Here is a 27,508-nt window from a genome sequence, read left to right on the forward strand (position 1 = left end):
TCAAATATGTAATTTGAACCTTCCTATTTTAAAATATAATGGATGAACCTCACCCTGTGAGAACAATCTTCATGATATAGAGATCTCATATGCAAAATAAGTATGAGTTGGGATAGGGCTGGGGAGGGTGGCTGCTCGGGCAGCCCCTCCCCCGTCAAGTTAAGAAGATTCAACTGAGGAAGCACAAGGGAACTCTCGTCTGGGGACAACAACTGCAGGGAGACCACATCTTTTCAGATGAACATGGGAGGGCGGAAGGCTGCCTAATACTGAAGCACCATCAAATATCAAACCATATGCAATAACTAGTACAAGCATTCCTGGGGGAAGGTCTGCAGGAGACGAATTTGCATACGGTGATGTCATCCAAGCAGTGGGCCAAAGTTGGCTGGAACCCTCATCTGCATATGAAAAGAGAAAAGGGTTATGCAGGGCATGGCGGCCTTTTGCGGCGCTTGGATGACCCCTAGTTCGCATTAAACACCTCCACCCTCCTTCGGTGTGGGGCTCATGTTGACTATGCCCCAGCCCCTGAAGCATTCAAGCTGATTTCTTGCAGCAGCTGGGCACTGTAACAGCTCCAGAGCTGCTCTGTAAGGCAAATAAAAGGGTGTGGGCCCTGCAGCACTACCTGTAGTTCGCATTGTGCGTTGGAAGGCACAAAGTAATCAGACGGGAGAAGTCAGGATAGTGCGCAAGGGCATAGAAGGGAGCGGCTCAAGAAAAGAGAAGTGGAAACAGACAGCAAACTAGGCTGGAGAGAGACCTGAGACAAAGAGATCTGAATTATACGAGAGCCGACCAGGGGAAACACAAATTATGCAGTCAAGTTTCCCACATTTGGGGAAATCGCAGGGGCAGCACAGCCAGAGTGCAATGGGTGAGCCTTGCCCTGGGAGAAGCACCTTCAAGATCATAGTATCTCACCTGGCAGGTAAGTAGGAGTTGGGCTAGAGCTGGGGAGGGTCGCTGCTCGGGCACCCCCCTGTCAAGTGAAGGAGATCCAACTGAGGCAGCACAATGGAACTCTCGAAAGAAGAACAAGGCTAGAGGAAGATCTGAGACAAAGAAATCTGACTTTTACCAGAGCTGACCAGCGGAAAACACAAACACAGTCCCCCACTACCACAAATAATGCAGGCGAGTTTCCCACATTTGGGGAAATCACAGGGGTCAGCATACCCAGAATGCAATGAATGAACCTCACCCTGGGTGAACAATCTTCATGACCATGGTGTCTCCTATGCAAAATAAGTATGATTTGGGATAGGGCTGGGGAGGGCCGCTGCTCAGGCACATCTCTGTCAAGTAAAGTTAATTCAACTGAGGCAGCACAAGGGAACTCTCATCTGGGGACAACAACTGCAGGGAGAACACATATTTTCAGATGAACATGGGAGGGCAGAAGGCTGCCTAATACTGAAGCACCCCCAAACAACAAACCAAATGCAACAACTAGTGCAAGCATTCCTGGGGGAAGGCCTGCAGCAGATGGATTTGCATATGGTGATGTTATCCAAGCAGTGGGTCAAAGTTGGCTTCAACCCTCATCTGCATATGAAAAGAGAAAAGGGACGTGCAGGGCATGGCGGCCTTTTGCGCTGCTTGGATGACCCCTAGATCGCATTAAACACCCCCACCCTCCTTTGGTGTGGGGCTCATGTTGGCCATGCCCCATCCCATGAAGCATTCAAGCTGATTTCTTGCAGCAGCTGGGCACTGTAACAGCTCCAGAGCTGCTCTGTAAGGCAAGTAAAAGGGTGTGGGCCCTGCAGCACTACCTGTAGTTTGCATTGTGCATTGGAAGGCACAAAGTAAGCAGACGGGAGGAGAAGTCAGGATAGTGCACAAGGGTATAGAAGGGAGGGGCTCAAGAAAAGAGAAGTGGAAACAGACAGCAAACTAGGCTGGAGAGAGACCTGAGACAAAGAGATCTGAATTATACGAGAGCCGACCAGGGGAAACACAAATTATGCAGTCAAGTTTCCCACATTTGGGGAAATTGCAGGGGCAGCACACCCAGAGTGCAATGGGTGAGCCTTGCCCTGGGAGAAGCACCTTCATGATCATAGTATCTCACCTGGCAGGTAAGTAGGAGTTGGGCTAGAGCTGGGGAGGGTCGCTGCTCGGACACCCCCCTGTCAAGTGAAGGAGATCCAACTGAGGCAGCACAAAGGAACTCTCGAAAGAAGAACAAGGCTAGAGGAAGATCTGAGACAAAGAAATTTGACTTTTACCAGAGCTGACCAGAGGAAAGCACAAACACAGTCCACCACTACCACAAATAATGCAGTCGAGTTTCCCACATTTGGGGAAATCACAGGGGTCAGCATACCCAGAGTGCAATGAATGAACCGCACCCTGGGAGAACAATCTTCATAACAATGGTATCTCCTATGCAAAATAAGTATGATTTGGGATATGGCTGGGGAGGGCCGCTGCTCAGGCACATCTCTGTCAAGTAAAGGAGATTCAACTGAGGCAGCACAAGGGAACTCTCATCTGGGGACAACAACTGCAGGGAGAACACATATTTTCAGATGAACATGGGAGGGCAGAAGGCTGCCTAATACTGAAGCACCCCCAAACAACAAACCAAATGCAACAACTAGTGCAAGCATTCCTGGGGGAAGGCCTGCAGCAGATAGATTTGCATATGGTGATGTCATCCAAGCAGTGGGTCAAAGTTGGCTTCAACCCTCGTCTGCATATGAAAAGAGAAAAGGGGCATGCAGGGCATGGTGGCCTTTTGCGGCACTTGGCTGACCCCTAGTTTGCATTAAACACCTCCACCCTCCTTCGGTGTGGGGCTCATGTTGGCTATGCCCCAGCCCCTGAAGCATTCAAGCTGATTTCTTGCAGCAGCTGGGCACTGTAACAGCTCCAGAGCTGCTCTGTAAGGCAAGTAAAAGGTTGTGGGACCTGCAGCACTACCTGTAGTTCGCATTGTGCGTTGGAAGGCACAAAGTAAGCAGAAAGGAGGAGAAGTCAGGGTAGTGCGCAAGGGCATAGAAGGGAGCTGCTGAAGAAAAGAGAAGTGGAAACAGACAGCAAACTAGGCTGGAGAGAGACCTGAGACAAAGAGATCTGAATTATACGAGACCTGACCAGGGGAAACACAAATTATGCAGTCAAGTTTCCCACATTTGGGGAAATCGCAGGAGCAGCACACCCAGAGTGCAATGGGTGAGCCTTGCCCTGGGAGAAGCACCTTCATGATCATAGTATCTCACCTGGCAGGTAAGTAGGAGTTGGGCTAGAGCTGGGGAGGGTCGCTGCTCGGGCACCCCCCTGTCAAGTGAAGGAGATCCAACTGAGGCAGCACAAAGGAACTCTCGAAAGAAGAACAAGGCTAGAGGAAGATCTGAGACAAAGAAATCTGACTTTTACCAGAGCTGACCAGAGGAAAGCACAAACACAGTCCACCACTACCACAAATAATGCAGTCGAGTTTCCCACATTTGGGGAAATCACAGGGGTCAGCATACCCAGAGTGCAATGAATGAACCGCACCCTGGGAGAACAATCTTCATAACAATGGTATCTCCTATGCAAAATAAGTATGATTTGGGATATGGCTGGGGAGGGCCGCTGCTCAGGCACATCTCTGTCAAGTAAAGGAGATTCAACTGAGGCAGCACAAGGGAACTCTCATCTGGGGACAACAACTGCAGGGAGAACACATATTTTCAGATGAACATGGGAGGGCAGAAGGCTGCCTAATACTGAAGCACCCCCAAACAACAAACCAAATGCAACAACTAGTGCAAGCATTCCTGGGGGAAGGCCTGCAGCAGATAGATTTGCATATGGTGATGTCATCCAAGCAGTGGGTCAAAGTTGGCTTCAACCCTCGTCTGCATATGAAAAGAGAAAAGGGGCGTGCAGGGCATGGTGGCCTTTTGCGGCACTTGGCTGACCCCTAGTTTGCATTAAACACCTCCACCCTCCTTCGGTGTAGGGCTCATGTTGGCTATGCCCCAGCCCCTGAAGCATTCAAGCTGATTTCTTGCAGCAGCTGGGCACTGTAACAGCTCCAGAGCTGCTCTGTAAGGCAAGTAAAAGGGTGTGGGCCCTGCAGCACTACCTGTAGTTCGCATTGTGCGTTGGAAGGCACAAAGTAAGCAGAAAGGAGGAGAAGTCAGGATAGTGCGCAAGGGCATAGAAGGGAGCGGCTCAAGAAAAGAGAAGTGGAAACAGACAGCAAACTAGGCTGGAGAGAGACCAGAGACAAAGAGATCTGAATTATACGAGACCTGACCAGGGGAAACACAAATTATGCAGTCAAGTTTCCCACATTTGGGGAAATCGCAGGGGCAGCACACCCAGAGTGCAATGGGTGAGCCTTGCCCTGGGAGAAGCACCTTCATGATCATAGTATCTCACCTGGCAGGTAAGTAGGAGTTGGGCTAGAGCTGGGGAGGGTCGCTGCTCGGGCACCCCCCTGTCAAGTGAAGGAGATCCAACTGAGGCAGCACAAGGAAACTCTCGAAAGAAGAACAAGGCTAGAGGAAGATCTGAAACAAAGAAATCTGACTTTTACCAGAGATCAGAGGAAAACACAAACACAGTCCCCCACTACCAACAAATAATGCAGTCGCGTTTCCCACATTTGGGGAAATCACAGGGGTCAGCATACCCAGAATGCAATGAATGAACCTCACCCTGGGAGAGTAATCTTCATGACCATGGTATCTCCTATGCAAAATAAGTATGATTTGGGATAGGGCTGGGGAGGGCCGCTGCTCATGCACATCTCTGTCAAGTAAAGGAGATTCAACTGAGGCAGCACAAGGGAACTCTCATCTGGGGACAACAACTGCAGGGAGAACACATATTTTCAGATGAACATGGGAGGGCAGAAGGCTGCCTAATACTGAAGAACCCCCAAACAACAAACCAAATGCAACAACTAGTGCAAGCATTCCTGGGGGAAGTTCTGCAGAAGACGGATTTGCATACGGTGATGTCATCCAAGCAGTGGGTCAAAGTTGGCTTCAACCCTCATCTGCATATGAAAAGAGAAAAGGGGCGTGCAGGGCATGGCGGCCTTTTGCGGTGCTTGGATGACCCCTAGTTCGCATTAAACACCCCACCCTCCTTTGGTGTGGGGCTCATGTTGGCCATGCCCCATCCCCTGAAGCATTCAAGCTGATTTCTTGCAGCAGCTGGGCACTGTAACAGCTCCAGAGCTGCTCTGAACGGCAAGTAAAAGGGTGTGGGCCCTGCAGCACTACCTGTAGTTTGCATTGTGCATTGGAAGGCACAAAGTAAGCAGACGGGAGAAGTCAGGATAGTGCGCAAGGGCATAGAAGGGAGCGGCTCAAGAAAAGAGAAGTTGAAACAGACAGCAAACTAGGCTGGAGAGAGACCTGAGACAAAGAGATCTGAATTATACGAGAGCCGACCAGGGGAAACACAAATTATGCAGTCAAGCTTCCCACATTTGGGGAAATCAGAGTGCAATGGGTGAGCCTTGCCCTGGGAGAAGCACCTTCATGATCATAGTATCTCACCTGGCAGGTAAGTAGGAGTTGGGCTAGAGCTGGGGAGGGTCGCTGCTCGGGCACCCCTCTGTCAAGTGAAAGAGATCCAACTGAGGCAGCACAAGGAAACTCTCGAAAGAAGAACAAGGCTAGAGGAAGATCTGAGACAAATAAATCTGACTTTTACCAGAGCTGACCAGAGGAAAGCACAAACACAGTCCCCCACTACCACAAATAATGCAGTCGAGTTTCCCACATTTTGGAAATCACAGGGGTCAGCATACCCAGAATGCAATGAATGAACCTCACCCTGGGAGAACAATCTTCATGACCATGGTATCTCCTATGCAAAATAAGTATGATTTGGGATAGGGCTGGGGAGGGCCGCTGCTCAGGCACATCTCTGTCAAGTAAAGGAGATTCAACTGAGGCAGCACAAGGGAACTCTCATCTGGGGACAACAACTGCAGGGAGAACACATATTTTCAGATGAACATGGGAGGGCAGAAGGCTGCCTAATACTGAAGCACCCCCAAACAACAAACCAAATGCAACAACTAGTGCAAGCATTCCTGGGGGAAGGCCTGCAGCAGATGGATTTGCATACGGTGATGTCATCCAAGCAGTGGGTCAAAGTTGGCTTCAACCCTCGTCTGCATATGAAAAGAGAAAAGGGGCGTGCAGGGCATGGCGGCCTTTTGCGGCGCTTGGATGACCCCTAGTTCACATTAAACACCTCCACCCTCCTTCGGTGTGGGGCTCATGTTGGCTGTGCCCCAGCCCCTGAAGCATTCAAGCTGATTTCTTGCAGTAGCTGGGCACTGTAACAGCTCCAGAGCTGCTCTGTACGGCAAGTAAAAGGGTGTGGGCCCTACAGCACTACCTGTAGTTTGCATTGTGCATTGGAAGGCACAAAGTAAGCAGACAGGAGGAGAAGTCAGGATAGTGCACAAGGGTATAAAAGGGAGGGGCTCATGAAAAAAGAAGTGGAAACAGACAGCAAACTAGGCTGGAGAGAGACCTGAGACAAAGAGATCTGAATTATACGAGAGCCGACCAGGGGAAACACAAATTATGCAGTCAAGCTTCCCACATTTGGGGAAATCGCAGGGGCACCACACCCAGAGTGCAATGGGTGAGCCTTGCCCTGGGAGAAGCACCTTCATGATCATAGTATCTCACCTGGCAAGTAAGTAGGAGTTGGGCTAGAGCTGGGGAGGGTCGCTGCTCGGGCACCCCCCTGTCAAGTGAAAGAGATCCAACTGAGGCAGCACAAGGGAACTCTCGAAAGAAGAACAAGGCTAGAGGAAGATCTGAGACAAATAAATCTGACTTTTACCAGAGCTGTCCAGAGGAAAGCACAAACACAGTCCCCCACTACCACAAATAATGCAGTTGAGTTTCCCACATTTGGGGAAATCACAGGGGTCAGCATACCCAGAATGCAATGAATGAACCTCACCCTGGGAGAACAATCTTCATGACCATGGTATCGCCTATGCAAAATAAGTATGATTTGGGATAGGGCTGGGGAGGGCCGCTGCTCAGGCACATCTCTGTCAAGTAAAGGAGATTCAACTGAGGCAGCACAAGGGAACTCTCATCTGGGGACAACAACTGCAGGGAGAACACATATTTTCAGATAAACATGGGAGGGCAGAAGGCAGCCTAATACTGAAGCACCCCCAAACAACAAACCAAATGCAACAACTAGTACAAGCATTCCTGGGGGAAGGCCTGCAGCAGATGGATTTGCATATGGTGATGTCATCCAAGCAGTGGGTCAAAGTTGGCTTCAACCCTCGTCTGCATATGAAAAGAGAAAAGGGGCGTGCAGGGCATGGCGGCCTTTTGCGGCGCTTGGATGACCCCTAGTTCGCATTAAACACCTCCACCCTCCTTCGGTGTGGGGCTCATGTTGGCTATGCCCCAGCCCCTGAAGCATTCAAGCTGATTTCTTGCAGCAGCTGGGCACTGTAACAGCTCCAGAGCTGCTCTGAACGGCAAGTAAAAGGGTGTGGGCCCTGCAGCACTACCTGTAGTTTGCATTGTGCATTGGAAGGCACAAAGTAAGCAGACGGGAGAAGTCAGGATAGTGCGCAAGGGCATAGAAGGGAGCGGCTCAAGAAAAGAGAAGTTGAAACAGACAGCAAACTAGGCTGGAGAGAGACCTGAGACAAAGAGATCTGAATTATACGAGAGCCGACCAGGGGAAACACAAATTATGCAGTCAAGTTTCCCACATTTGGGGAAATCGCAGGAGCAGCACACCCAGAGTGCAATGGGTGAGCCTTGCCCTGGGAGAAGCACCTACATGATCATAGTATCTCACCTGCCAGGTAAGTAGAAGTTGGGCTAGAGCTGGGGAGGGTCGCTGCTCGGGTACCCCCCTGTCAAGTGAAGGAGATTCAACTGAGGCAGCACAAGGGAACTCTCGAAAGAAGAACAAGGCTAGAGGAAGATCTGAGACAAATAAATCTGACTTTTACCAGAGCTGACCAGAGGAAAGCACAAACACAGTCCCCCACTACCACAAATAATGCAGTCGAGTTTCCCACATTTGGGGAAATCACAGGGGTCAGCATACCCAGAATGCAATGAATGAACCTCACCCTGGGAGAACAATCTTCATGACCATGGTATCTCCTATGCAAAATAAGTATGATTTGGGATAGGGCTGGGGAGGGCCGCTGCTCAGGCACATCTCTGTCAAGTAAAGGAGATTCAACTGAGGCAGCACAAGGGAACTCTCATCTGGGGACAACAACTGCAGGGAGAACACATATTTTCAGATGAACATGGGAGGGCAGAAGGCTGCCTAATAATGAAGCACCCCCAAACAACAAACCAAATGCAACAACTAGTGCAAGCATTCCTGGGGGAAGGCCTGCAGCAGATGGATTTGCATACGGTGATGTCATCCAAGCAGTGGGTCAAAGTTGGCTTCAACCCTCGTCTGCATATGAAAAGAGAAAAGGGGCGTGCAGGGCATAGCGGCCTTTTGCGGCACTTGGATGACCCCTAGTTCGCATTAAACACCTCCACCCTCCTTCGGTGTGGGGCTCATGTTGGCTATGCCCCAGCCCCTGAAGCATTCAAGCTGATTTCTTGCAGCAGCTGGGCACTGTAACAGCTCCAGAGCTGCTCTGTACGGCAAGTAAAAGGGTGTGGGCCCTGCAGCACTACCAGTAGTTTGCATTGTGCATTGGAAGGCACAAAGTAAGCAGACAAGAGGAGAAGTCAGGATAGTGCACAAGGGTATAAAAGGGAGGGGCTCATGAAAAAAGAAGTGGAAACAGACAGCAAACTAGGCTGGAGAGAGACCTGAGACAAAGAGATCTGAATTATACGAGAGCCGACCAGGGGAAACACAAATTATGCAGTCAAGCTTTCCACATTTGGGGAAATCGCAGGGGCACCACACCCAGAGTGCAATGGGTGAGCCTTGCCCTGGGAGAAGCACCTTCATGATCATAGTATCTCACCTGGCAGGTAAGTAGGAGTTGGGCTAGAGCTGGGGAGGGTCGCTACTCGGGCACCCCCCTGTCAAGTGAAAGAGATCCAACTGAGGCAGCACAAGGGAACTCTCGAAAGAAGAACAAGGCTAGAGGAAGATCTGAGACAAATAAATCTGACTTTTACCAGAGCTGACCAGAGGAAAGCACAAACACAGTCCCCCACTACCACAAATAATGCAGTCGAGTTTCCCACATTTGGGGAAATCACAGGGGTCAGCATACCCAGAATGCAATGAATGAACCTCACCCTGGGAGAACAATCTTCATGACCATGGTATCGCCTATGCAAAATAAGTATGATTTGGGATAGGGCTGGGGAGGGCCGCTGCTCAGGCACATCTCTGTCAAGTAAAGGAGATTCAGCTGAGGCAGCACAAGAGAACTCTCATCTGGGGACAACAACTGCAGGGAGAACACATATTTTCATATAAAAATCTTGGTCATGCTCTGGTTTCTCTTCAGAACGAACAAATCTTTCGCCTCTTACTAAAGATTTCCGTGGAGAGGAGCAAAACCGAGTTTTATCTCAATTTTTGCATGCCCCATCTTTTTGGGGTTTCTTTTACCGGTTTAAAGATAGAATGAGTGTGCTTTAATGTAAGCTCATTTGCATAGAAATGACAGTAAATGTTTATTTATGTTCAAACAGAACTTTCTTGACCATGCTACTTGCTTTAAAGATCTGGGAGCACATGGAATACAGTACAAACCATGCTTATAGCAAGGAGAAGCCAGGTGAGAAATCTGCTTTCTTTCAAATTGGGCACTCACTTTGATCTGAATGAGGACTGCTGGCACAGCACTCAGGCGACAGGTGGAATCTTGGTCATGCTCTGGTTTCTCTTCAGAACGAACAAATCTTTCGCCTTTTATTAAAGATTATCCGTGGAGAGGAGCAAAACTGAATTTTATCTCAATTTTTGCATGCCCCATATTATTGGGGTTTCTTTTATCAGTTTAAAGACAGAACGAGTGTGCTTTCTTGTTAGCTTTAATGTAAGTTTATTTGCATAACAATGACAATAAATGTCTGTTTCTTTTCAAGCAGAACTTTCTTGACCATACTAATTGCTTGAAAGATCTGGGAGCACATGGAAAAGAGTACAAACCATGTTTATAGCAAGGGGAAGCCTGGTGAGAAATCTGCTTTCTTTCTTTCAAATTGGGTGCTCACTTTGAGCTGAATGAGGACTGCTGGCATGGCACTCAGGCGACAGGTGGAATCTTGGTCATGCTCTGGTTTCTCTTCAGAACGAACAAATCTTTCGCCTTTTACTAAAGATTTCCGTGGAGAGGAGCAAAACTGAGTTTTATCTCAATTTTTGCATGCCCCATATCATACCTCCCAACTGTCCCGATTTTCGCGGGACAGTCCCGTTTTTTGGGGACTGTCCCGCTGTCCCACCTGCGGGCCGCAGTGTCCCGCGGTGGGGAGGACAATTGGGAGGCTCTGTCTGTCGCTGCCCTGCTTAGCAGAGCAGCGGTGAATAGACGCTGTGCGCATGCGCACAGCGTCTATTCACTGAAGTCAGAGGGAGAGGTGGCATGCCAGCGGCTCACAGAGCGCTGGGCATGCCCGCTCAGTGCCGAAAACGGGGGCGTGACTCGCGATCGCGGGTCCTCCCGCGAAGCCACGCCCCCTTTTACTTAGGCCACACCCTTTTTGGGAGCGCGCGCGACTTCGCCGCGCGTGTGTCCCTCTTTGCGAGCCGACAAAGTTGGGAGGTATGCCCATATTATTGGGGTTTCTTTTATCAGTTTAAAGACAGAACGAGTTTGCTTTCTTGTTAGCTTTAATGTAAGTTTATTTGCATAACAATGACAGTAAATGTTTGTTTCTTTTCAAACAGAACTTTCTTGACCATGCTACTTGCTTGAAAGATCTGGGAGCACATGGAAAACAGTACAAACCATGCAGTATCACAAGAGCCTTTATTTGATCTTTCATGAAGATAGAGCAGAATTGAGGACACGTCAACAATTTCTGCCGAAGGTGGTTCATCTTTCCACATGGTGCCTTTGGCCACTGACACCTTCGTTGAGTCAAAGTCTCTGGCTGTGGTCAGAACTTTGAAAATTTATGTCACCAGAACGGTTCAGATTAGGAAAACAGAGGCTCTGTTTGTCCTGTATGCTCCCAACAGGATTGGGTGTCCTGCTTCCATGTAGACCATTATGCGCTGGATCTGTGGTAAGATTCAGCATGCTCATTCCATGGCAGGATTGCCGTTACTGAATTAGGTGAAGACCCATTCTACTAGAAAGGTGGGTTCATCCTGGGCAGCTGGTCGGGGAGTCTCGGCATTGCAACTTTGCCGAGCAGCTATTTAGTAAACACTTTTGCTAAGTTTTACAAGTTTGATACCTTGGCCGATGATAACTTCAAGTTGGGTCATTCGGTGCTGCAGAGTCGTACGCACTCTTCCACCCGTTCAAGAGCTTTGGTATAACCATGGGGGTTCTTAATGTGACCCCAGCATCCTCTAGGTCGTATGAGAAAATAGGATTTTAATACCTACCGGTAAATCCTTTTCTCTTAGTCTGTAGAGGATGCTGGGCACCCGTCCCAGTCCATACTGTGTCTGCAGTTATTACTTGTGGTTATACACATGTTGTGTTATGGTTCTGGTCAGCTTTTTGCTGCAATTGTTCATGCCGTTGGCTTGTGTTCTGTTGAATGCCACGTTCTGCGGCATGCTTAAGGTGTGAGCTGGTAAGATGCTCACCTTAGTTTAACAATAAATCCTTTCCTCGAAATGTCCGTCTCCATGGGCACAGTTCCTATAACTGGAGTCTGGAGGAGGGGCATAGAGGGAGGAGCCAGTTCACACCCTTTGATAGTCTTAAAGTGCCCATGTCTCTTGCGGATCCCGTCTATACCCCATGGTTCTTAATGTGACCCCAGCATCCTCTACGGACTAAGAGAAAAGGATGCCCTTGCGCACTATCCTGACTTCTCCTCCCGTCTGCTTACTTTGTGCCTTCCAACGCACAATGCAAACTACAGGTGGTGCTGCAGGGCCCACACCCTTTTACTTGCCTTACAGAACAGCTCTGGAGCTGTTACAGTGCCCAGCTGCTGCAAGAAATCAGCTTGAATGCTTCAGGGGATGGGGCATGGCCAACATGAGCCCCACACCAAAGGAGGGTGGGGGTGTTTAATGAGAACTAGGGGTCATCCAAGCACTGCAAAAGGCCGCCATGCCCTGCACGCCCCTTTTCTCTTTTCATATGCAGATGAGGGTTCCAGCCAACTTTGGCCCACTGCTTGAATAACATCACTGTATGCAAATCCGTCTGCTGCAGACCTTCCCCCAGGAAGGCTTGTACTAGATGTTGCATATGGTTTGATATTTGATGGTGCTTCAGTATTAGGCAGCCTTCCGCCCTCCCATGTTCATCTGAAAAGATGTGGTCTCCCTGCAGTTGTTGTCCCCAGACGAGAGTTCCCTTGTGCTTCCTCAGTTGAATCTCCTTAACTTGACGGGGGAGGGGCTGCCCGAGCAGCCACCCTCCCCAGCCCTATCCCAACTCATACTTATTTTGCATATGAGATCTCTTGATCATGAAGATTGTTATCACAGGGTGAGGTTCATCCATTATATTTTAAAATAGGAAGGTACAAATTACATATTTGAATTGCATTTATGTGCTGGATTCAAATGTCCCCCCCCCCCTTCCTTTCTCAATTGTGCCCGTCAGCAGCTATTCTAAGGTTGCTGCCAATGGGTGTGACACATTAATTTCTTCTGTGGGGTACACTGGACTCCACAAGGATTCACATTGGGGTGTAGAGTAGGATCTTGATCTGAGGCACCAACCGGCTCAAAGCTTTTGACTGTTCCCAAGATGCTCAGTGCATTCTCCTCTATAACCCCGCTTCCATGAACAGGGAGCTCAGTTTGTAGTTGGTGCCTTCAGTAGCAGGCCACTTAACAGGGGCCTGCCTCAGGCAGCCTATTCTTAGCTATAAATTTTGACAAGAAAAGAAGAACTTGTTTTATGAGAATCTACAAGGGCTGCAGCAGGCTAGGTCTAATAGACATCTTTACTGCAGCTTCATCACTCCCAGCGGCGCTGTATACTCCCGTGCCCTGGTTGCTGGGTCACTGCAGCGGAGGGTCCGGTTTCATCCTAAGGTCAGTCACACACACACCACCCTTCCGGATCACGAGGCCGCTGATGAAGGGGAGCGTGGCCGTAGGGGGTGGACCGTGTGCGCACTGGCGTGGACACTGATTACTGGGCAGCCGCTCCACTAGCCACCAGGTACAGTTAAGGAGCACAGGTCTGGGGGTTTTTCTCCTATATTAACCCAATTTTGTACTGCCCGCAGCGCATTGTGATAGGTAATAGGGCCTGATTCAGGTTGGATTGCAATCACAATAAGCGATCCAACTGCAAAAATTGCTAAGAGCATACGCATGTGCCTGCATTTTCTGCGGCACCCCGCAGAGAATGCGATCGCCTCTGCCTGTCAATCGGGGCGGGGGGGGATAGGTGGGTCAGCAACACTCCATTTCCAAGTCAGGGATGGAGCGGTGCGGGGGCAAGGCTTCAAAATGGGGTCTGCAACGGAGGAGACACAGGGGGCGTGGTCACAGCGGCTGTATGACATCACATTCAGCCGCTGTGATCACAAAAATGGTGGCGGCTTCCTGCGCGCACATACAGTCTGCACCAGCAGGAGGCTACACCATTTTTTATGATCACGCTGAACTGCAGTGCGACTGCAATTACAGCATGGTCAAGAAGGGAGGCGTCATGCTGGGTGGCCATGCCCTTTCACTGTGCAGGAGCCAGCACTGCTCACACACTAGTCCCCGGGTGCAGCCCCCAACCCCCGGGACACCCGGAGCAACAAAATGTAGATTCAGGCCACCAGGCCACGCCCCTACCTATGAAACCATGCCTCCTTTTTACCATTGCGCTGCTTATCTGCGCGCACTGCATTACAATCTCCCTCGCCACCTCTCTGGGTGTCACCAGTGATAGTGACACCTCTGCCATGCTTGTAGCAGCTGGTCCTAAGATCTACGCCTCAAGCCCTGAGTGTTTGCCCTTGTGACTTGTTGATCATCATAGCGAAGCAGATGCTTACAGAAAACTGCAGGGGCTTAGATTGAAAATAAAAAAATTGATGGGTATAAGGTAGAGAGGAGCGGGTTCGGTTCTCCGAGAACCGAATTCCCCACGAACTCCACGTTGTTTACACTGGTCCGAGGCAGGCTCGGTTGTTCCAGCCTGACTCGGAAAACCTGAACAAGGGAAAATGTCATCATCCCGCTGTCGGATTCTCGCGAGATTCGGATTCCATATAAAGAGCTGCTTGTTGCCGCCATTTTTACTCGTGCTTTGAAGAGAGAGCGGAATGGACGTGGCTATGTTCTCTCAGTGGAAATCTCAATATCAGTGCTCAGTATCAGTGGTTACTTATTGCTGCTCAGTAATACTAGTAGTGTGTCTCTCCTGCTCAGTGTCAGTTCTCAGTAGTATCCTCATCAGTGCTCAGTATCACTGCTCATTGTCTTGTGCTGCATTGTGGTGCTCAGCATACTACAGTACATTACTAAAAGTCCAGTGCTGCATCTTGCTGCTCAGTGTCAGTTCTAGTATCCTCATCAGTGCTCACTATCACTGTTCATTGCATTTTGGTTTTCTGTATACTACAGTAACATAGTAATATAGTAACATATAGTAACATAGTTTTTGAGGTTGAATAGAGGCAAATTGCCCATCGTGTTCAACCTGTTTTAAGTTGTGATGATTCTACATACTTGCTGAATAATGTTTTATGACTAGTTAGCTACTATAACTCATGTTACCCCCGGATTAACCATGTTGATATTTTAAGTATTATAACCTTAGATAGCTTTTTCATTCAGAAATGTATCCATTCCTTTTTTAAATCCAATTACAGAGTCCGCCATTACCACCTTCCCTGGCAGGGAATTCCACATCCTGATTGCCCTAACAGTGAAGATCATAGTATCTCACCTGGCAGGTAAGTAGGAGTTGGGCTAGAGCTGTGGAGGATTGCTGCTCGGGCACCCCCTGTCAAGTGAAGGAGATCCAACTGAGGCAGCACAAGGGAACTCTCGAAAGAAGAACAAGGCTAGAGGAAGATCTGAGACAAAGAAATCTGACTTTTACCAGAGCTGACCAGAGGAAAGCACAAACACAGTCCCCCATTACCACAAATAATGCAGTCGAGTTTCCCACATTTGGGGAAATCACAGGGGTCAGCATACCCAGAATGCAATGAATGAACCTCACCCTGGGAGAACAATCTTCATGACCATGGTATCTCCTATGCAAAATAAGTATGATTTGGGATAGGGCTGGGGAGGGCCGCTGCTCAGGCACATCTCTGTCAAGTAAAGGAGATTCAACTGAGGCAGCACAAGGGAACTCTCATCTGGGGACAACAACTGCAGGGAGAACACATATTTTCAGATGAAAATCTTGGTCATGCTCTGGTTTCTCTTCAGAACGAACAAATCTTTCGCCTTTTACTAAAGATTTCCGTGGAGAGGAGCAAAACTGAGTTTTACCTCAATTTTTGCATGCCCCATCTTTTTGGATTTTCTTTTATCGGTTTAAAGATAGAATGAGTGTGCTTTAATGAAAGCTCATTTGCATAGAAATTACAGTAAATGTTTGTTTCTTTTCAAACAGAACTTTCTTGACCATGCTACTTGCTTGAAAGATCTGGGAGCACATGGAATACAGTACAAACCATGCTTATAGCAAGGAGAAGCCAGGTGAGAAATCTGCTTTCTTTCAAATTGGGCGCTCACTTTGATCTGAATGAGGACTGCTGGCATGGCACTCAGGCGACAGGTGGAATCTTGGTCATGCTCTGGTTTCTCTTCAGAATGAACAAATCTTTCGCCTTTTACTAAAGATTTCCGTGGAGAGGAGCAAAACTGAGTTTTATCTCAATTTTTGCATGCCCCATATTATTGGGGTTTCTTTTATCAGTTTAAAGACAGAACGAGTGTGCTTTCTTGTTGGCTTTAATGTAAGTTTATTTGTATAACAATGATAGTAAATGTCTGTTTCTTTTCAAACAGAACTTTCTTGACCATGCTACTTGCTTGAAAGATCTGGGAGCACATGGAAAAGAGTACAAACCATGCTTATAGCAAGGGGAAGCCTGGTGAGAAATCTGCTTTCTTTCTTTCAAATTGGGTGCTCACTTTGAGCTGAATGAGGACTGCTGGCATGGCACTCAGGCGACAGGTGGAATCTTGGTCATGCTCTGGTTTCTCTTCAGAACGAACAAATCTTTCGCCTTTTACTAAAGATTTCCGTGGAGAGGAGCAAAACTGAGTTTTATCTCAAATTTTGCATGCCCCATCTTATTGGGGTTTTATTTTATCTGTTTAAAGATAGAACGAGTGTGCTTTAATGTAAGCTCATTTGCATAGAAATGACAGTAAATGTTTGTTTCTTTTCAAACAGAACTTTCTTGACTATACTAATTGCTTGAAAGATCTGGGAACACATGGAAAAGAGTACAAACCATGTTTATAGCTAGGGGAAGCCTGGTGAGAAATCTGCTTTCTTTCTTTCAAATTGGGTGCTCACTTTGAGCTCAATGAGAACTGCTGGCATGGCACTCAGGCGACAGGTGGAATCTTGGTCATGCTCTGGTTTCTCTTCAGAACTAACAAATATTTCGCCTTTTATTAAAGATTTCCGTGGAGAGGAGCAAAACTGAGTTTTATCTCAATTTTTGCATGCCCCATATTATTGGGGTTTCTTTTATCAGTTTAAAGACAGAACGAGTGTGCTTTCTTGTTAGCTTTAATGTAAGTTGCCATAGATGCAGTGAAACACATGTGTAGGGCACGGCGTGTCCGCGTGTATTTGACTCATGTGAAATGTTATAAAACAAAAATATATGATTATGATGTTAGCTGTTAGTCTCCACTAATAGGGAATAGAAGCTGAGCTATAAGAAAGGAATACACTAGATATGATGTCACTTAGCAATTACAATGTCTAAAGTGCATACAGATAGCTACTAATAACTCTTGATAAGAAAGTATATCAGTGTGGGTATATTTATATGATGGGATATTGGGACTAGTGAATATATATCACTCCTGCTGTCCAGATTGGCAATAACCAGACAATTATGATAAGAGTAGAGATGTCACATGGGCTGCTATAGATATTAATTTAATGCTGTATGTGTCATTTGTTACAAATGGATACATTTTCTATGAGTCAGCCTAGCAGCTGCATGTTCTAACAGAACACTATCCTCACACAGAATCTGCTAACCTTGAGATAACTAAATGACAGTGTGTAACAGTCTCTTTACTATAAGACTGTTACAAAGTAATATATATATTTGAAGTCAGTCTAGCAGCTGTGTGTTCCAGCAGTTTATAAGACAAAGAAAATCTCCTATTGTGGAATCTAGACACATGGGACTGCTGGCCTGTGTCATACTATTTCTATGTAATACCAGTAACATGTATATAACTGTTACATAATTGTTACAAATGGATAAATCTTTGAGTCAGCCTAGCAGCTGCATGTCCTAACAGGACACCATAAATCCTTTACAGTGTAACAAATTGATTGGTAACACTTAAAGGCTGGAGAGCAGTTATATGCCTTACTAGCATACTCAATATACCACATTATTACACCAGTTACCACGATTATTGACAGCGCATTTGATATATTATATTACCCTCACACTGAGTCTGTTTACCTTTAGATAACTAAGTGACCGAATATGTAACAGTTTCTCTATCATAAGACTGTTACAAAGTGAGATAGATATATTTGGAAGTCAGTCAAACAGCTGTGTGTTTCAGCGGTTTATAAGAAAATTCCTCATTGTGGAATCTGGACCACTAAGGGTTATTATATATATAGCACATGGAATTGCCACATCCAGGGCCGGTGGAAGGTTTCTCGGCACCCTAGGCAAAACTTAAGCCTACCCCCCCCCCTACCCTTATTCACGTTACGTTACAGTAGTGTCTCTTATTGATGTTGCATCACACAGTAGTGCCTCTTATTCACGTTACATCACACAGTAGTACCCCTTATTCACATTACACCACAGTAGAGTCCACTTACATTAAACCACACAATAGAGACCATTCACGTCCTGCCACACAATAGTATTCCTTATACACATTATGCCACACAGTAATACTGCCCTTTATAACACTATATGCCATAAAGTAATGCCTCCTATACATTATACCCCGAAACGTTGGTGTAACATTGCCTGTTACAAGACCTTGAGTGCCGCAGCTTTTTTCCCAATATATATATATATATATATATATATATATAGTGGTCGAAGTGGAAATTTGAAGTGGGGGTATGGAAAAGTTATGATTGCAATTATGTGCGCACTTCTGGGAAAGGGGGCATGGCCACTCAAAAGGGGGGGGGTGTCCTTCAGTGTAGTTTACAACACAATTTACCCCTTATACACATTATGCACCACAATAGTAGGACCCCTTATACTATCTTGTACTGGTGCCCCTTTCACATTATACCACACAGTATGAGCCAAAATTCACATTATAGCACACAGTATGAGCCGAAATTCACATTATACCACACAGTATGAGCTGAAATTCACATTATAGCACATGGTATGAGCCGAAATTCACATTATACCACACGGTATGAGCCGAAATTCACATTATAGCACACAGAATGAGCCGAAATTCACATTATAGCATACTGAATGAGCCGAAATTCACATTATACCACATGGTATGAGCCGAAATTCACATTACAGCACACTGAATGTGCCGATTTTCACATTATAGCACACAAAATGAGTTGAAATTCACAATATAGAACACGGTATGAGCCAAAATTCACATTATAGCACACAGAATGAGCCAAAATTCACATTATAGCACAATGAATGAGCCAAAATTCACATTGTAGCAAACTGAATGAGCCGAAATTCACATTATAGCACAATGAATGAGCCAAAATTCACATTATGCCACATGGAATGAGACAAAATTCAGGGCGAGTGACAGCTGGGACATAGGGACAGGGAGAGTGACAGAGGGACAGGGAAAGTGATAGCAGGGACATAGGGACAGGGAGAGTGACAGAGGGATAGGGGAAGTGACAGCAGGGACAGGAAGAGTGACAGAGGGACATGGAAAGTGATAGCAGGGACATACGGACAGGGAGAGTGACAGAGAGTGGGATAGCAAGGGCATAGAGTAGGGACTAGGTAGAGAGAAAGGCAGCAGGGTAAGCAGTAGTGTAACTTCAGCTCAATTTCCCAGAGGCAAGAAAAATGTTGTGCCCCCCCTTGCAAAAATTATTTGTATTTTACTGACCCTCTTCCTCCTTTCCTGAGCTATGTCCCCCTTCCTACTGTGTGAGACACAGAGACAGAGAGAGGGAGACAGGGAGAGGGAGAGAGCGAGAGAGACTGGGAAAGAAAGAGACGAGGGAGCGAGAGAGACAGAGATAAGGAGAGAGAAGTGAGGTAGAGAGGGAGAGACGCAGAGACAGGGAGAGGGGAAGAGAGACGAGGGGGAGAGAGAGAGAGAGAGAGACAAGGGAGAGGTAGAGAGACGAGGGAGAGAGACTAGGGAGGGAGAGAGGGAGACAAGAGAGATGGACGAGGGAGAGAGAGAGAGAGACACGAGAGAGAGAGAGAGAGAGACGAGGGAGAGAGAGAGAGACAAGGGAGAGAGAGACGAGGGAGGGAGAGACGAGGAAGGGAGAGAGAGACAAGGGAGGGAGAGAGAGAGACGAGGGAGGGATGAGAGAGACGAGGGAGGGAGAGATGAGAGAGGGAGGGAGAGAGACGAGGGAGGAAGAGAGAGAGAGGCAAGGGAGAGAGGGAGATAAGAGAGAGATGGACGAGGGAGAGAGAGATGAGGGAGACAAGGGAGAGACAGAGATGGGGAGAGAGGGGCGAGGGAAGGGAGAGAGAGATAGATGCAGAGACAGGGAGAGGGAGACAGGGACACAGGGAGGGGGTGAGAGAAACAGGAGAGAGAGAGCGAGAGACAGGTAGAGGGAGAGAGATACAGAGACAGGGACACAGAGAAATGTAGAAAGACGGAGAGAGAAACGAGGGAGAGAGAGACGAGGGAGAGAGACAGATGGAGAGAAAGAGAGGGGGAAAGAGATGTGGGAGAGAGACAGGGAGAGGGAGACAGAGATGGGGACACAGACAGGGAAAGGAAGAGAGACAGGGAGAGAAAGAGACGCGGGAGAGAGACAGGGAGACAGATGAGGAGAGAGAGAAGCGAGGGTGAGAGATGGAAAGGGAGAGAGACAGGGACACATAGACAGGGAAAGGAAAATAGAGACAGGGAGAGAGAGAGGGGAGGGAGAGAGACAGGGAGAGAAAGGCGAGGGAGAGACAGATGGGGAGAGAGCAGCGAGGGAAAGGGGGAGACAGTGAGAGGGAAAGAGACGCAGAGAGGGAGACAGAGAGACAGGGAGAGAGACGCAAAGACAGGGAGAAGAGCCGGGGAGAAAGAGAGAGAGACAGGGGAAAAAGAGGGAACAGCACAGGGTGAGATGCATGGAACCTTTGCCACTCTGTGGGACGCTGGGTGATGAAGACGGACACCAAGGGTGCCACACACTGACGCTCCTCCTTATGTGGCCGGTCCGCCATGGTGCTCGCTGGTAGCTGCGGTGAATGGCAGTGAGTGGGTCCTTCTATGTGTCCCCGCCCGAGAGGGGGTCTTTTAGTGACCTCCTACTGTGGTCGGCGGCACAGCGGCTCCTAAGACCACGGCGCTACTATTTAAAATCTGCCGCGGACCGGCAGCCAATCAGGAGTGGTCCACGGCAGATTTAAAATAGTAACGCCGAGGTCAGAAGCGAGAATACGATATGGCGGCAGCAGCGGGGGTCATCAGAGCACTGTATATATAAATATACTGTATATGCTCAAGTTCAGAATCTGGTATTCCCATTTACATCTACATGGATAGTGAAATGGATAGCCCAGGGGGTCCCACGTTCTGACCTTTAGCATATACAGTATATGTGCGGTTCCATGGCAGCAATACTCTCTGTACACTGAGCATGCAGTGGCAGGAGGTGGAGCTGGCCAGGGTCAGGTAACTACAAAGGTGCCATCAGCAGGAGGGCGGCCAACAGCTGGTGGTAAATGGCGACGGACGGCTAAAAGAGCATGGAAGGCTGGCTGGGGGCAGCGATCGGACCTCCGTGCCTACAACTGCAGGGGGAGGGGGGAGAGGATGCTGCTGCTGCTGCTGCCTGCCCGGATGCTGCTTGTTGCCGGGGTCCGTCATCAGAGGGGGCGCGGGTGCCGGCGCGGGCGCGGCAGACGCAGTTCACCCTGGCCAGGGGTGACTGATAGCACTGATAGCGCTGGCTGCGAGCGGCTGGCTAGACCGGCGCTGCGGCCGCCGCTAGCCAGCCCTGCACAACTTGATTTTAGGTATAACTAATTCAGGAGGGGTGTGCCGCCCTCCAGTGGCCGGCGCTCATAGGCAGCTGCCTAAAGCTGCCTAATGGTAGCGCCGGCCCTGGCCACATCTCCCTATATGATAATTTCATTACACTGTAACATAATAAGAATTAACTCTTTAACAGTGTAAATAGAGAGTAATGAATCTCTGACACATGGAATATATTATTTCTTAGATGAATTGGATAAACCATTATGACAGACACTTTGCTTCTTAATAAGAATTGAGGTGGCTATACCTCTAAGGAAAGCATTATTGCCTACGCCTAGATCAGATTAAATAAGATCTGGCTGAATATATGAAGGAAGGTTGCTATTTATATGAGAATTGGAATTGCTATATTCCTTAAGGCAACCCCACCGATTGATATATGTTGTCAATTAAGTATATCTGAACGGCTATATCTGGACCAGATTTAATAAGATCTGGCTGATTATATGAAGGAGGGCTGCTATTTATATTGGAATTGCCATATTCCTTAAGGCAACCGCACCTGTTGGTATATCTCGCCAATTAACTATATCTAAACAGCTAAATTAAAGCTATTCATCATTTTTTTAGTTTGGATATTAATAAATATGATCTTTCCATGATCCATAGAGATTTCCCTATCAAGTGATTCCTTATCCGATATAGAAAGCTATCCCCCTGTGGTATTGAATTTAGGAATATAGTCTTAGGGGACACAGAGAAATAAGTGATCCCCATCTACCTAAGCACCCCACAAATTGGAGGTTAGCTTACCGGTTATACTCAATCACCCCCACAAATTCGCCAATGGGGATGGCTTCCCGGGAGGTAACCCCTATTGAGTGAAGGGAGTATATAGGATACGACCCAGTGGTACCTGACGACATAGATACTAACAGCTATTTAATAACATTACGCTAGAAAGTGATTATTAGCAACATATATATCTATATAAACAACCCCGCCAGGGTTGTGCCTTCAAAAATAATCACACACGGACACGCTTTTTAAACCTTTTTTTCACATCTCTTTATTCTTCTTATGCACATGTATGTTAGTTCTGTGATTTTAACATTTATGTTTCACTGCAGTTTGGGATAATAATATTAATATTTATCCAATTTTAATACATACTTAATAAAGGTTATATTTTATGATTCATTCATTCTGTCCAGTGCGTCAACAGTGCAGATTTCTTCTTGTTTTTTCTCCCAAATTCTATAACAATGACAGTAAATGTTGTTTCTTTTCAAACAGAACTTTCTTGACCATGCTACTTGCTTGAAAGATCTGGGAGCACATGGAAAACAGTACAAACCATGCAGTATCACAAGAGCCTTTATTTGATCTTTCATGAAGATAGAGCAGAATTGAGGACACGTCAACAATTTCTGCCGAAGGTGGTTCATCTTTCCACATGGTGCCTTTGGCCACTGACACCTTCGTTGAGTCAAAGTCTCTGGCTGTGGTCAGAACTTTGAAAATTTATGTCACCAGAACGGTTCAGATTAGGAAAACAGAGGCTCTGTTTGTCCTGTATGCTCCCAACAGGATTGGGTGTCCTGCTTCCATGTAGACCATTATGCGCTGGATCTGTGGTAAGATTCAGCATGCTCATTCCATGGCAGGATTGCCATTACTGAATTAGGTGAAGACCCATTCTACTAGAAAGGTGGGTTCATCCTGGGCAGCTGGTCGGGGAGTCTCGGCATTGCAACTTTGCCGAGCAGCTATTTAGTAAACACTTTTGCTAAGTTTTACAAGTTTGATACCTTGGCTGATGATAACCTCAAGTTGGGTCATTCGGTGCTGCAGAGTCGTACGCACTCTCCCACCCGTTCAAGAGCTTTGGTATAACCCCATGGTTCTTAATGTGACCCCAGCATCCTCTAGGTCGTATGAGAAAATAGGATTTTAATACCTACTGGTAAATCCTTTTCTCTTAGTCCGTAGAGGATGCTGGGCACCCGTCCCAGTCCATACTGTGTCTGCAGTTATTACTTGTGGTTATACACATGTTATGTTATGGTTCTGGTCAGCTTTTTGCTGCAATTGTTCATGCCGTTGGCTTGTGTTCTGTTGAATGCCACGTTCTGCGGCATGCTTAAGGTGTGAGCTGGTAAGATGCTCACCTTAGTTTAACAATAAATCCTTTCCTCGAAATGTCCGTCTCCCTGGGCACAGTTCCTATAACTGGAGTCTGGAGGAGGGGCATAGAGGGAGGAGCCAGTTCACACCCTTTGAAAGTCTTAAAGTGCCCATGTCTCTTGCGGATCCCGTCTATACCCCATGGTTCTTAATGTGACCCCAGCATCCTCTACGGACTAAGAGAAAAGGATGCCCTTGCGCACTATCCTGACTTCTCCTCCCGTCTGCTTACTTTGTGCCTTCCAACGCACAATGCAAACTACAGGTGGTGCTGCAGGGCCCACACCCTTTTACTTGCCTTACAGAACAGCTCTGGAGCTGTTACAGTGCCCAGCTGCTGCAAGAAATCAGCTTGAATGCTTCAGGGGATGGGGCATGGCCAACATGAGCCCCACACCAAAGGAGGGTGGGGGTGTTTAATGCGAACTAGGGGTCATCCAAGCACCGCAAAAGGCCGCCATGCCCTGCATGCCCCTTTTCTCTTTTCATATGCAGATGAGGGTTACAGCCAACTTTGGCCCACATCTTGGATGACATCACCGTATGCAAATCCGTCTTCTGCAGACCTTCCCCCAGGAATGCTTGTACTAGTTGTTGCATATGGTTTGATATTTGATGGTGCTTCAATATTAGGCAGCCTTCCACCCTCCCATGTTCATCTGAACAGATGTGGTCTCCCTGCAGTTGGTGTCCCCAGACGAGAGTTCCCTTGTGCGTCCTCAGTTGAATCTCCTTAACTTGACGGGGGAGGGGCTGCCCGAGCAGCCACCCTCCCCAGCCCTATCCCAACTCATACTTATTTTGCATATGAGATCTCTTGATCATGAAGATTGTTCTCACAGGGTGAGGTTCATCCATTATATTTTAAAATAGGAAGGTACAAATTACATATTTGAATTGCATCTATGTGCTGGATTCAAATGTCCCCCCCCCCCCCCCTTCCTTTCTCAATTGTGCCCGTCAGCAGCTATTCTAAGGTTGCTGCCAATGGGTGTGACACATTAATTTCTTCTGTGGGGTACACTGGACTCCACAAGGATTCACATTGGGGTGTAGAGTAGGATCTTGATCTGAGGCACCAACCGGCTCAAAGCTTTTGACTGTTCCCAAGATGCTCAGCGCATCCTCCTCTATAACCCCGCTTCCATGAACAGGGAGCTCAGTTTGTAGTTGGTGCCTTCAGTAGCAGGCCACTTAACAGGGGCCTGCCTCAGGCAGCCTATTCTTAGCTATTAATTTTGACAAGAAAAGAAGAACTTGTTTTATGAGAATCTACAAGGGCTGCAGCAGGCTAGGTCTAATAGACATCTTTACTGCAGCTTCATCACTCCCAGCGGCGCTGTATACTCCCGTGCCCTGGTTGCTGGGTCACTGCAGCGGAGGCTCCAGTTTCTTCCTAAGGTCAGTCACACACACACCGCCCTTCCGGATCACGAGGCCGCTGATGAAGGGGAGCGTGGCCGTAGGGGGTGGACCGTGTGCGCACTGGCGTGGACACTGATTACTGGGCAGCCGCTCCACTAGCCACCAGGTACAGTTAAGGAGCACAGGTCTGGGAGTTTTACTCCTATATTAACCCAATTTTGTACTGCCCGCAGCGCATTGTGATAGGTAATAGGGCCTGATTCAGGTTGGAATGCAATCACAATAAGCGATCCAACTGCAAAATTTGCTAACAGCATACGCATGTGCCTGCATTTTCTGCGGCACCCCGCAGAGAATGCGATCGCCTCTGCCTGTCAATCGGGGCGGGGGGGGAGAGGGGGGTCAGCAACACTCCATTTCCAAGTCAGGGATGGAGCGGTGCGGGGGCAAGGCTTCAAAATGGGGTCTGCAACGGAGGAGACACAGGGGGCGTGGTCACAGCGGCTGTATGACATCACATTCAGCCGCTGTGATCACAAAAATGGTGGCGGCTTCCTGCGCGCACATACAGTCTGCACCAGCAGGAGGCTACACCATTTTTTATGATCACGCTGAACTGCAGTGCGACTGCAATTACAGCATGGTCAAGAATGGAGGCGTCATGCTGGGTGGCCATGCCCTGTCACTGTGCAGGAGCCAGCACCGCACACACACTAGTCCCCGGGTGCAGCCCCCAACCCCCGGGACACCCGGAGCAACAAAATGTAGATTCAGGCCACCAGGCCACGCCCCTACCTATGAAACCATGCCTCCTTTTTACCATTGCACTGCTTATCTGCGCGCCCTGCATTACAATCTCCCTCGCCACCTCTCTGGGTGTCACCAGTGATAGTGACACCTCTGCCATGCTTGTAGCAGCTGGTCCTAAGATCTACGCCTCAAGCCCTGAGTGTTTGCCCTTGTGACTTGTTGATCATCATAGCGAAGCAGATGCTTACAGAAAACTGCAGGGGCTTAGATTGAAAATAAAAAAATTGATGGGTATAAGGTAGAGAGGAGCGGGTTCGGTTCTCCGAGAACCGAATTCCCGACGAACTCCACGTGGTTTACACTGGTCCGAGGCAGGCTCGGTTGTTCCCGCCTGACTCGGAAAACCTGAACAAGGGAAAATGTCATCATCCCGCTGTCGGATTCTCGCGAGATTCGGATTCCATATAAAGAGCTGCGCGTTGCCGCCATTTTTACTCGTGCATTGAAGAGAGAGCGGAGAGGACGTGGCTATGTTCTCTCAGTGGAAATCTCAATATCAGTGCTCAGTATCAGTGGTTACTTATTGCTGCTCAGTAATACTAGTAGTGTGTCTCTCCTGCTCAGTGTCAGTTCTCAGTAGTATCCTCATCAGTGCTCAGTATCACTGCTCATTGTCTTGTGCTGCATTGTGGTGCTCAGCATACTACAGTACATTACTAATAGTCCAGTGCTGCATCTTGCTGCTCAGTGTCAGTTCTAGTATCCTCATCAGTGCTCACTATCACTGCTCATTACATTGTGGTGTTCTGTATACTACAGTAACATAGTAATATAGTAACATATAGTAACATAGTTTTTGAGGTTGAATAGAGGCAAATTGCCCATCGTGTTCAACCTGTTTTAAGTTGTGATGATTCTACATACTTGCTGAATAATGTTTTATGACTAGTTAGCTACTATAACTCATGTTACCCCCGGATTAACCATGTTGATATTTTAAGTATTATAACCTTGGATAGCTTTTTCATTCAGAAATGTATCCATTCCTTTTTTAAATCCAATTACAGAGTCCGCCATTACCACCTTCCCTGGCAGGGAATTCCACATCCTGATTGCCCTAACAGTGAAGATCATAGTATCTCACCTGGCAGGTAAGTAGGAGTTGGGCTAGAGCTGTGGAGGATTGCTGCTCGGGCACCCCCTGTCAAGTGAAGGAGATCCAACTGAGGCAGCACAAGGGAACTCTCGAAAGAAGAACAAGGCTAGAGGAAGATCTGAGACAAAGAAATCTGACTTTTACCAGAGCTGACCAGAGGAAAGCACAAACGCAGTCCCCCACTACCACAAATAATGCAGTCGAGTTTCCCACATTTGGGGAAATCACAGGGGTCAGCATACCCAGAGTGCAATGAATGAACCTCACCCTGGGAGAACAATCTTCATGACCATGGTATCTCCTATGCAAAATAAGTATGATTTGGGATAGGGCTGGGGAGGGCCGCTGCTCAGGCACATCTCTGTCAAGTAAAGGAGATTCAACTGAGGCAACACAAGGGAACTCTCATCTGGGGACAACAACTGCAGGGAGAACACATATTTTCAGATGAACATGGGAGGGCAGAAGGCTGCCTAATACTGAAGCACCCCCAAACAACAAATCAAATGCAACTACTAGTGCAAGCATTCCTGGGGGAAGGCCTGCAGCAGATGGATTTGCATATGGTGATGTCATCCAAGCAGTGGGTCAAAGTTGGCTTCAACCCTCGTCTGCATATGAAAATAAAAAAGGGGT

General features: G+C 47.7%; 24 non-coding genes across 24 annotated transcripts; 7 read left to right on the forward strand and 17 right to left on the reverse strand.

Moving 5' to 3' along the window:
• Positions 1–779: 779 nt before the first annotated feature.
• LOC134997397 (U1 spliceosomal RNA) lies at positions 780–942 on the reverse strand. The gene has a single exon (XR_010199918.1). It is a non-coding gene; the product is annotated as a U1 spliceosomal RNA (small nuclear RNA).
• Positions 943–1,094: 152 nt separating this feature from the next.
• On the reverse strand, positions 1,095–1,258 carry LOC134997164 (U1 spliceosomal RNA). The gene has a single exon (XR_010199714.1). It is a non-coding gene; the product is annotated as a U1 spliceosomal RNA (small nuclear RNA).
• Positions 1,259–1,932: 674 nt separating this feature from the next.
• On the reverse strand, positions 1,933–2,095 carry LOC134997225 (U1 spliceosomal RNA). Its single transcript, XR_010199770.1, has one exon. It is a non-coding gene; the product is annotated as a U1 spliceosomal RNA (small nuclear RNA).
• Positions 2,096–2,247: 152 nt separating this feature from the next.
• LOC134997117 (U1 spliceosomal RNA) lies at positions 2,248–2,411 on the reverse strand. The gene has a single exon (XR_010199670.1). It is a non-coding gene; the product is annotated as a U1 spliceosomal RNA (small nuclear RNA).
• A 674-nt stretch (positions 2,412–3,085) lies between these two features.
• LOC134997257 (U1 spliceosomal RNA) lies at positions 3,086–3,248 on the reverse strand. The gene has a single exon (XR_010199801.1). It is a non-coding gene; the product is annotated as a U1 spliceosomal RNA (small nuclear RNA).
• Positions 3,249–3,400: 152 nt separating this feature from the next.
• On the reverse strand, positions 3,401–3,564 carry LOC134997118 (U1 spliceosomal RNA). The gene has a single exon (XR_010199671.1). It is a non-coding gene; the product is annotated as a U1 spliceosomal RNA (small nuclear RNA).
• A 674-nt stretch (positions 3,565–4,238) lies between these two features.
• LOC134997246 (U1 spliceosomal RNA) lies at positions 4,239–4,401 on the reverse strand. The gene has a single exon (XR_010199791.1). It is a non-coding gene; the product is annotated as a U1 spliceosomal RNA (small nuclear RNA).
• A 149-nt stretch (positions 4,402–4,550) lies between these two features.
• LOC134997207 (U1 spliceosomal RNA) lies at positions 4,551–4,715 on the reverse strand. The gene has a single exon (XR_010199753.1). It is a non-coding gene; the product is annotated as a U1 spliceosomal RNA (small nuclear RNA).
• A 968-nt stretch (positions 4,716–5,683) lies between these two features.
• Positions 5,684–5,846, reverse strand: LOC134997077 (U1 spliceosomal RNA). The gene has a single exon (XR_010199631.1). It is a non-coding gene; the product is annotated as a U1 spliceosomal RNA (small nuclear RNA).
• Positions 5,847–6,520: 674 nt separating this feature from the next.
• LOC134997415 (U1 spliceosomal RNA) lies at positions 6,521–6,683 on the reverse strand. The gene has a single exon (XR_010199934.1). It is a non-coding gene; the product is annotated as a U1 spliceosomal RNA (small nuclear RNA).
• Positions 6,684–6,835: 152 nt separating this feature from the next.
• On the reverse strand, positions 6,836–6,999 carry LOC134997002 (U1 spliceosomal RNA). The gene has a single exon (XR_010199558.1). It is a non-coding gene; the product is annotated as a U1 spliceosomal RNA (small nuclear RNA).
• Positions 7,000–7,670: 671 nt separating this feature from the next.
• LOC134997191 (U1 spliceosomal RNA) lies at positions 7,671–7,833 on the reverse strand. Its single transcript, XR_010199740.1, has one exon. It is a non-coding gene; the product is annotated as a U1 spliceosomal RNA (small nuclear RNA).
• Positions 7,834–7,985: 152 nt separating this feature from the next.
• On the reverse strand, positions 7,986–8,149 carry LOC134997254 (U1 spliceosomal RNA). The gene has a single exon (XR_010199798.1). It is a non-coding gene; the product is annotated as a U1 spliceosomal RNA (small nuclear RNA).
• A 674-nt stretch (positions 8,150–8,823) lies between these two features.
• Positions 8,824–8,986, reverse strand: LOC134997400 (U1 spliceosomal RNA). Its single transcript, XR_010199921.1, has one exon. It is a non-coding gene; the product is annotated as a U1 spliceosomal RNA (small nuclear RNA).
• A 152-nt stretch (positions 8,987–9,138) lies between these two features.
• Positions 9,139–9,302, reverse strand: LOC134997043 (U1 spliceosomal RNA). The gene has a single exon (XR_010199598.1). It is a non-coding gene; the product is annotated as a U1 spliceosomal RNA (small nuclear RNA).
• Positions 9,303–9,446: 144 nt separating this feature from the next.
• LOC134996904 (U5 spliceosomal RNA) lies at positions 9,447–9,562 on the forward strand. The gene has a single exon (XR_010199464.1). It is a non-coding gene; the product is annotated as a U5 spliceosomal RNA (small nuclear RNA).
• A 270-nt stretch (positions 9,563–9,832) lies between these two features.
• LOC134996977 (U5 spliceosomal RNA) lies at positions 9,833–9,949 on the forward strand. Its single transcript, XR_010199534.1, has one exon. It is a non-coding gene; the product is annotated as a U5 spliceosomal RNA (small nuclear RNA).
• Positions 9,950–10,235: 286 nt separating this feature from the next.
• Positions 10,236–10,348, forward strand: LOC134996964 (U5 spliceosomal RNA). Its single transcript, XR_010199522.1, has one exon. It is a non-coding gene; the product is annotated as a U5 spliceosomal RNA (small nuclear RNA).
• Positions 10,349–15,167: 4,819 nt separating this feature from the next.
• On the reverse strand, positions 15,168–15,331 carry LOC134997024 (U1 spliceosomal RNA). Its single transcript, XR_010199580.1, has one exon. It is a non-coding gene; the product is annotated as a U1 spliceosomal RNA (small nuclear RNA).
• Positions 15,332–15,475: 144 nt separating this feature from the next.
• On the forward strand, positions 15,476–15,591 carry LOC134996924 (U5 spliceosomal RNA). The gene has a single exon (XR_010199484.1). It is a non-coding gene; the product is annotated as a U5 spliceosomal RNA (small nuclear RNA).
• Positions 15,592–15,861: 270 nt separating this feature from the next.
• LOC134997491 (U5 spliceosomal RNA) lies at positions 15,862–15,977 on the forward strand. Its single transcript, XR_010199986.1, has one exon. It is a non-coding gene; the product is annotated as a U5 spliceosomal RNA (small nuclear RNA).
• Positions 15,978–16,263: 286 nt separating this feature from the next.
• Positions 16,264–16,379, forward strand: LOC134996877 (U5 spliceosomal RNA). Its single transcript, XR_010199438.1, has one exon. It is a non-coding gene; the product is annotated as a U5 spliceosomal RNA (small nuclear RNA).
• Positions 16,380–16,654: 275 nt separating this feature from the next.
• Positions 16,655–16,770, forward strand: LOC134996951 (U5 spliceosomal RNA). The gene has a single exon (XR_010199510.1). It is a non-coding gene; the product is annotated as a U5 spliceosomal RNA (small nuclear RNA).
• A 10,256-nt stretch (positions 16,771–27,026) lies between these two features.
• Positions 27,027–27,190, reverse strand: LOC134997202 (U1 spliceosomal RNA). The gene has a single exon (XR_010199749.1). It is a non-coding gene; the product is annotated as a U1 spliceosomal RNA (small nuclear RNA).
• Positions 27,191–27,508: the final 318 nt, after the last annotated feature.

This window comes from Pseudophryne corroboree, unplaced genomic scaffold (assembly GCF_028390025.1).
Source record: "Pseudophryne corroboree isolate aPseCor3 unplaced genomic scaffold, aPseCor3.hap2 scaffold_144, whole genome shotgun sequence".
In the NCBI taxonomy this organism is placed as follows: Eukaryota; Metazoa; Chordata; class Amphibia; order Anura; family Myobatrachidae; genus Pseudophryne; species Pseudophryne corroboree.